Source organism: Halichoerus grypus, chromosome 2 (assembly GCF_964656455.1).
Source record: "Halichoerus grypus chromosome 2, mHalGry1.hap1.1, whole genome shotgun sequence".
NCBI lineage: Eukaryota > Metazoa > Chordata > Mammalia > Carnivora > Phocidae > Halichoerus > Halichoerus grypus.
Window position 1 is genome coordinate 16825429 of NC_135713.1, and position 7558 is coordinate 16832986.

The window sequence follows — 7558 nt, forward strand, 5'->3', positions numbered from 1 at the left end:
ATGGGGATTAAAGAACACATTTGTGGTGATGAGCGCTGGATCTTGTATGGAAGTGTTGAATTACAATATTGTCCACCTGAAACAAATATCACACTGTTAATTATCTAGAATTAAAAAAAAAAAAAAACTTAAAAAAATTACTCTGCATATAAACAATACCAGACCTAAAAAGAAAAGAAGTCCAAAAGTGTCAATATATTTAATTTTAAACATAGACAATATTGGCAGTGTACAATGATAATTATATTATATATACAAATTATATATATATATATATATATATATATATATATATATATATACACACACACACACACACACAAATTCAAAACACTCGTTTGGTGCTTAGACTTGATAATTTCAAAGACCTCTCAATAGAAGACTATGCTGCATGCCTGGTGTTGGAATTTTAAAAATTCATAGCACATTGGTCCCTGCCACTGCCCCCACCCCACACAGAGTGGGGACGCGAGGCATGGAGGAGACGCCGCCCGTGGGCTGCAGCAAGCTGCACCTGGAGAAGCTGACCCTGGGGATCACCCGCATCCTAGAATCTTCCCCAGGTGTGACAGAGGTGACTATCATAGAGAAACCACCTGCTGAACGTCATATGATTTCTTCATGGGAACAAAAAAATAACTGCGTGCTACCTGAGGATGTGAAGAATTTTTACCTGATGACCAAGGGCTTTCACATGACATGGAGTGTGACGCTGGATGAGCACACCATTCCATTGGGCAGCATGGCAATTAACAGCATCGCAAAACTGACTCAACTCAACCAGTCTTCCGTGTATTCACTCCCAAATGCACCAACTCTGGCAGACCTGGAGGATGATGCAGTTTAAGCTAGTGAGAACCAGCCAGAGAAGACTCACTTTGATTCTTGCAGTGTGATATTTGAGCTGGATCCTTGCAATGGAAATGGGAAGGTTTGCCTTGTCTACAAAAGAGGGAAACCAGCGTTAGCACAAGTTGCTGAGATCTGGTTCCTGGACTGAGCGTTACACCGGCATTTTCTCACCGATTCCTTCGCTGCTTACCATCGCCTGCTCATCACGCACCTGGGCCTGCCGCAGCAGCAGCATGCCTTCACCAGCTACGGCATTAGCCCACAGGCCAAGCAGTGGTTCAACATGTATAAACCCATCACCTACAACACAGACCTACCAACTGCTTCATGAACAAGCTGGATCCCAGAAAAGTGCTCAAGAGCAAGAACAAGACCTTAATCCCCAAAAAGAAAGGGCCAGTCCAGTCTGCAGGCGGCCAGAAAGGGCCCCCGGGTCCTCCCTCCACCTCTAAATCCTCTTCTAGCCCTGGAAACCCTGTCCGGAAATGAGCACCCCTACCTTCCCGCCAGCCCTACAGCAATGATTTCCGTGCACAGATGGCCCAAGCCTCAGATTCTGTGAGTGGCACCATAGGCCTCTTCCCTTCTGCGTGAGCCAAATCCTAGGCCTTTTACTCCCGCTGGCATTAGCCAGGAGTTCAAGGGCATACTCAGGTCTCCCCCCGAGTCCTTTCCTCAGCCCTTGCGTCTGAAAGCTGTGGAGAGTTTCAGAACTTGTTTAAGTAGTTAAATAGAGCTGTTAAGAGCTTTCCTCTTTCTACCGCCAACCGTCTACACCCCTCAACAGTGATTAGAGAAATCCCCCGAAGAAACCACTGATATTGACCCATGAGGCATTAGAACTGTGCTGTTCAGTTGGTAATCACTAGCCACGGGTGGCTGTATAAATTAAAAACTCAGTTCGTCAATTGCATTAGCCACATTGTGAGTATTCATGTGGCTAGTAGCTTCTGTATTCAACAACAGAGATAATGGAACATTTCCATCATCACAGAAAGTTCTGTTGGGCAGCACTGCATTAGAATATTTTCATGCTGCCCTTACTCAGATCAGTTCATTTTTGTTAGAGAATGTGGATACCTTAATTTGATGGGTCATAATGTTCCATGGAAATTCTTGAAGGTACAATTGTATATGTTCTTTTTATTTTTCATAATTCTCACTGGTCCTTTTCAGTTTCTTATAAAGTTTGTTGTTTCCAGTTTAAAAAAAAAAAATCATAGCACATCAGCCATTGTCACGAATCCCTAGTTGTATTAATAATATTTTTATTCAGAGATGTCATAACCTTCAAAATGCTTGACAGTAAGTGCCTGGTCATGTTAAAGGCAAATTTTCAGTCCTGGTTCTACCTCTACTTTCTTCCTTGGGCAGTCACTCTTCTCATACAAATGGCAGCCTCCTTACATAAAATAGAAGAGTGAATGTCATTGTTGGGTCCAAATTTCTGTCCAGATGATGGCGATCACGCACAGAAGAGGCAAAGTAGCTGTGTGGAGATGTGATCAGGTGACACAACCTGTGATTCAGTCAGTAAGAAAAAATACGTTTTGTGTCCAGAAACAATTTTCTCCCCTCGTCCCTCACCCATCGATTTATCTATCACCTATTTATCATCTTTATTTAAATATTTTCATCATGTCAAGTGTCATCTAATGCATCAACCCCTCTCAAACCATCCTCAGCATTCTTCTAGGGGGAGTAGTTAGGCCAAATGAATATATTTCTATCTTCATATAATATGTATTTCACTTAAGTTGCCATTTTTCTTATTGTGTCATGACCAAAAACTGAGGCAAACATCATCAAAATAATCAAAGTTCAATTAAATTCTGCTTACTCTCAGGTGACCTTCTACTTCATGTGGTTCACTACAGAGTCTCCCTCACTTAATTTCCTTGGTGACATGAAAGCAAACATTTTGCAGTTTCTTCCACCTTGTTTTATCTATTTTTTTCCCCAAGTTTCCATTACCTTATATGCATTTTTAAATAATAAATTTAAATAAACTTAATTTTTGCTAAATACCTTCATTTCTCTTTTCCCCTCCAATGCAATACATTCCTCATTAGAGCAAAACTGTCAAATCAAACCTTAAAATCATTCCCTGACATAAGCAAGTAGTATAATGGGGAAGCAAAACCACGCCCTTATCATTATGGTGAAAAAAAAAAATACAACTGTGGAGGTGGAAGGAAGGAATGCAATTAGAGGGTAGAAATAATTCCCCACTCAACTTTAATAAAGGCAGAGGTCTTATCTACATTACCATTTTTGCATCATTAAACAATGCATGTTCTATGATATTCAATCATCTGACAAAATTTATTGATTCTTTGCTATGTGCCAAATACTGTTCTTGGTTGTAAAAATTACACAGTAAGCTATACAAACCTTGACCTTAGGGATCTTATATAAAAGACGCAGCAAAGAAATGTGTGAAAGAATGAATGCATTTGCATTAGGTGTGAAAGAGTTTTAATTTTAAGTGTAGTACTCTGGTGTCACTAGGGTTGTCATGTTCCATTTGATGGTAAGTAATCCAACTATAGAGGGAATAGGTAAGGGAAACCTATGAGGGGCATGTGATATAGTCTGAGGAAGAGTTAGATAAGCAAATGTCAAGGAGCATGGATATAACTTGGCCCACAAGGCCAGGGGTCATAAAAGACAAAGGCTGCCATTCTTTTGAGATGGTTTCTGCTGACATTTCCGGAACCTTATGTGCTAAGGTTTATCGGTATAGACGCTGTAAGGTAGGGAAAACATATATAGATATTGTAAGGTAGCTGATAGTTAAATAATTTTTTCAATAGACTGTAAAGTAACCAAGGCCTTGTGTTCTGGGATAAAAAGGGCAAGAGGGAATCTTCCCAACATAAGAAACTATGCTTTTTGTTAATCTGTCCAATGAAAGGTATTTTTATTTGCTCTAATTTCAAAACAAACAAAACCTAAAAACTAAATATATGTGAACTCATATTTACCCCAAATTAGCTAAAAACATTTTTGTTTACATTTTTTTTTTTTTTAAGATTTTATTTTATTTATTTGACAGAGAGAGACACAGCTAGAGAGGGAACACAAGCAGGGGGCAGTGAGAGAAGGAGAAGCAGGGTTCCCGCCGAGCAGGGAGCCTGATGTGGGGCTCAATCCCAGGACCCTGGGATCATGACCTGAGCCGAAGGCAGATGCTTAACGACTGAGCCACCCAGGCGCCCCTTGTTTACATTTTTAATACTTCTTAAGATTTCCTTTTCTTCTTGTATTTTTACTAAATCAGTGCCTCTAATTTTTCCTTACAATTTAGAATAAATATTTAATGAGAGCTGGGACTTTCTTTTCTTTTGCATTTCTAGTACTCAAATAGTTATTTAATAAGTACCAAGTAAATATTTGCTCCACCTACAAGTGAATAAACAGATGCATAGACCATTGTGACACATCATAGTGAAGAAATGTAATTTGTTACAGGTTTTAAAAATAACACCACTTTTTATTTTTGTAAGTACTATATGTATACTAAGTGTTTTAGATATATTATTTCATTACCTCTATACTCCCTACCACTTTGATAAGGAGTTTCAAATTTCATATTCTAAAGATAAGAATACTAGTTCTTAAAAAGGCTTATGAACTGGGGTATGATCTTGAGAAATTGATAGAAATGGGTTTGATCAGAAATAAAGGTAGTTTCAAAGCCTATGCTTTAACACTACACTATGCAAAAGCCATCTGGTTTACTATTTGGACATGACATCAGTTTTGGAAATGAATATGTGGGCTGAAGTTAAAACACAATTATAGGAACCAGAATAGCCAAGTGTAATCTCTTGATCTTTTGATTAAAATGTGTAAAGCAGGTATTTTTCTTATGTAATGAATGACATAAATTATCCATAAAATTTTCTCGGTGTTATGTGCATTTTATATTCGAGAAAGTACATATCACTTTCCTTCTTTTAAATTGAATTTTTGAAGTGTTTCCCAGCCTAAAACAAGTTAATAAGACTCCTCTAAAAGCTTCTAACAGCAATATGTCAAGATATAAAGATAATTTTCCAGAAAGATTTATATTTTTCTGTGGTTTTACTTCTCATGTCTCAACTATCCCACTTATCTGAAAAGCTCACTAAATTTTTAGGTGAACTTTTGGAATCCAAGAATGTCAAATGCTATGCTCTGGTTCCTGTGGAGCCCCCAAGAACTTTCTTTTCCCTTTGAATGAGAATTCTGATCTTCTCTGGGTCAGCATTTTAACTTTGAATGTTTTGGCTTAGATTTTAGCTTATTTATCATTCTTTCTTGGCTGTAAACCAGACTTTAGCTTTATCTACCAGGACATTTAAAATGATCTGAATTTTTTTTTTTTTTTTTGAATGTAGCAACAGTCAGATTTCATAAGTTAAAACAAAGATGGCATACAGTTTTTTAAAAAAATGTGATTTTGGCTTGGAACTTGCCCTTTGCAGCAGCAAGTGATAAATCTGAATTATTGCATAATAGATTTGGCTATATTAGATATAAGTTTCTGATGCCTAAAATAATTAAGTTATACCATGGTTCAGTCAATGCAAATCTATAAGTATGTCCCTGCATTCTTCATTAATCACAGATCAAAACATACTTAGCATATTTGGACATAAGTTTAGGAAATAGAGCTACTTACATGAGAAAGATTACGTTTATTTCAAATATTATGTCTATATGTGAATACTTATATTTTGCAATAATTATGAAGATCTATGAAGTTTTTTAATAATTTTGTCTTAATATTATAATGGGTTGTAGCTATGTAACCCTTAAGCTTATCTGTTTCATCAGTAATAAGAATAATATCTTCATAAGAGTCAATATATACTTTCAGGGTTTATTTGAACACTGCGATTTTTATAGGAATAGAATTAAAATTTATTTTATTCAAAATTTGTAGAAAGTGTAATGAGGTTCCGCATGAGTATTTTCTTTCCAAGTTTAAATGATTGATCCTGGTTTAAAAGCAGAAAGTTTCTGAGAAGTACCCATATGAATTGATCTATTTGGGGTTTTTTTCCTCCATTTACTGATAAATTAAAATAGAATACCCTTCATGGGCCAAACTTCGGTAACAGTGAAAAATGTTAAAATAGTGGTAACTAATCTATACTTTGGAAATGTCTTGCCATTTTTGTAAATATTAACCATTTCTTTAAATTTACAATCACCAAGACTCTGGCTGGACCTATGCATCCAGCAGTTTAGAAAACTCCATTTTTTTTTTTTTTTTTTCCTGATACACAGCCTTAGCTATACTTTAGGGTGTTAAACTTGACAAATGTGGCTTTAATAGAGTAAATTAAAATTATAGTGAAGTCTTTGGTAGTTAAAAAAATGATACTCTTAAAGGACTACTATAGCATGAATTCAATCAAGATGCCAAAATATATTAGTTGACGATATAAATATGTGAATGACAGTATTATTTACTAGATTAACTAAATCAGAAATGTATAGATGATCCTTAGCTCATTTCTACCCCTCAACAGGAAACTCAGTGGGCCATTAATATTACTCCATCTTCATTCATCATTCATGCATTTATTAATTTGACCTATACTAGTATTCTAACATAAATGAATAATCTTGCCATAGATATCCCCCATCTGTTGTTTTTACTTTTCCTTTTTTTGGGAGAGGGCAAGGTATTGATTTTAAAAGTCTAAAGAATGGGTTCTAGTCATGCTTCATCAGTTACCAAGCAGTTACACCTTTAAAAAATTGATGAACCCATCTTAAAAGCCTAGCAATTCATTTAGAAAATTCATCTGGAAATATATCTTTGTTACCTAAAATGTTATTGTAAAAATTAAGTAAACTAAGAAATGGGAATATGAATAGTAAATTACTTGAGAAAATAATTATTACAGCATTTACTTCTTTCATTTTCAAAACTTTATATTTCCTTCCACTTTAAAGCTGGATAATTTTATGTACATACCTAAAACTAATTGTGTCACCTTCCATTGTGTTAAAATATAGACTGATGCCCCACAGTATAGCATGACAGGTAGAGTCAGGCACTCAGGTTAGTTTAAACAGGGAGGCAGCATTAGAAAAGAGAGACCACAATAAAATAGAATATTTGGGGTTTAGCCCATTAAGATTATTTTAATCTAAATCATGTTTATGATATACATGTTTGTATGGGTTATCAAATTTGGTGTCACAAATAGCTAGAATATTACATTGACAAAATGCAAAAGATGGAGATTAGATTGTAATGTAGATTCTATAACCCACTAATCTACATAATTTAAAGAAAAATATATAATTAAAAATGTTTTCTTTTGTTCTAAAATGATTTTGGAGATAGCTATATAATTGACACAAAAAATTATAAACACTTATAATTAAAAATTATAAACAATTATAAAAAAGTTATAACTTCAATGGATAATTTTAAGGGCATAAATATTCACTATATTAAATTTATATTTAAAAAATACAACTAATTAAAATATAATATCTGCCTTATTTTTTTCCAGTGTTAGCAATAGAAAACTGTGACATAAAAATGCATTTTTCTCTTTCCTCATTAGCATTGATTTATATACTTTTATTTTTTTTTAAAGATTTTATTTATTTATTTGAGATAGAGAGAGAGAACAAGCAAGTGAGAGAGCAGGAGCAGGGGAGAAGAGGGAAAGGGTGAAACAGGCTCCTGGCT

The 7558-nt window shown here is 35.2% G+C and overlaps 1 pseudogene; it reads left to right on the forward strand.

The window, feature by feature from the left end:
• The first annotated feature begins 435 nt into the window (after nt 1-435).
• LOC118529143 (tubulin polyglutamylase complex subunit 2 pseudogene) lies at nt 436-1619 on the forward strand (annotated as a pseudogene).
• The last annotated feature ends 5939 nt before the right edge of the window (nt 1620-7558 follow it).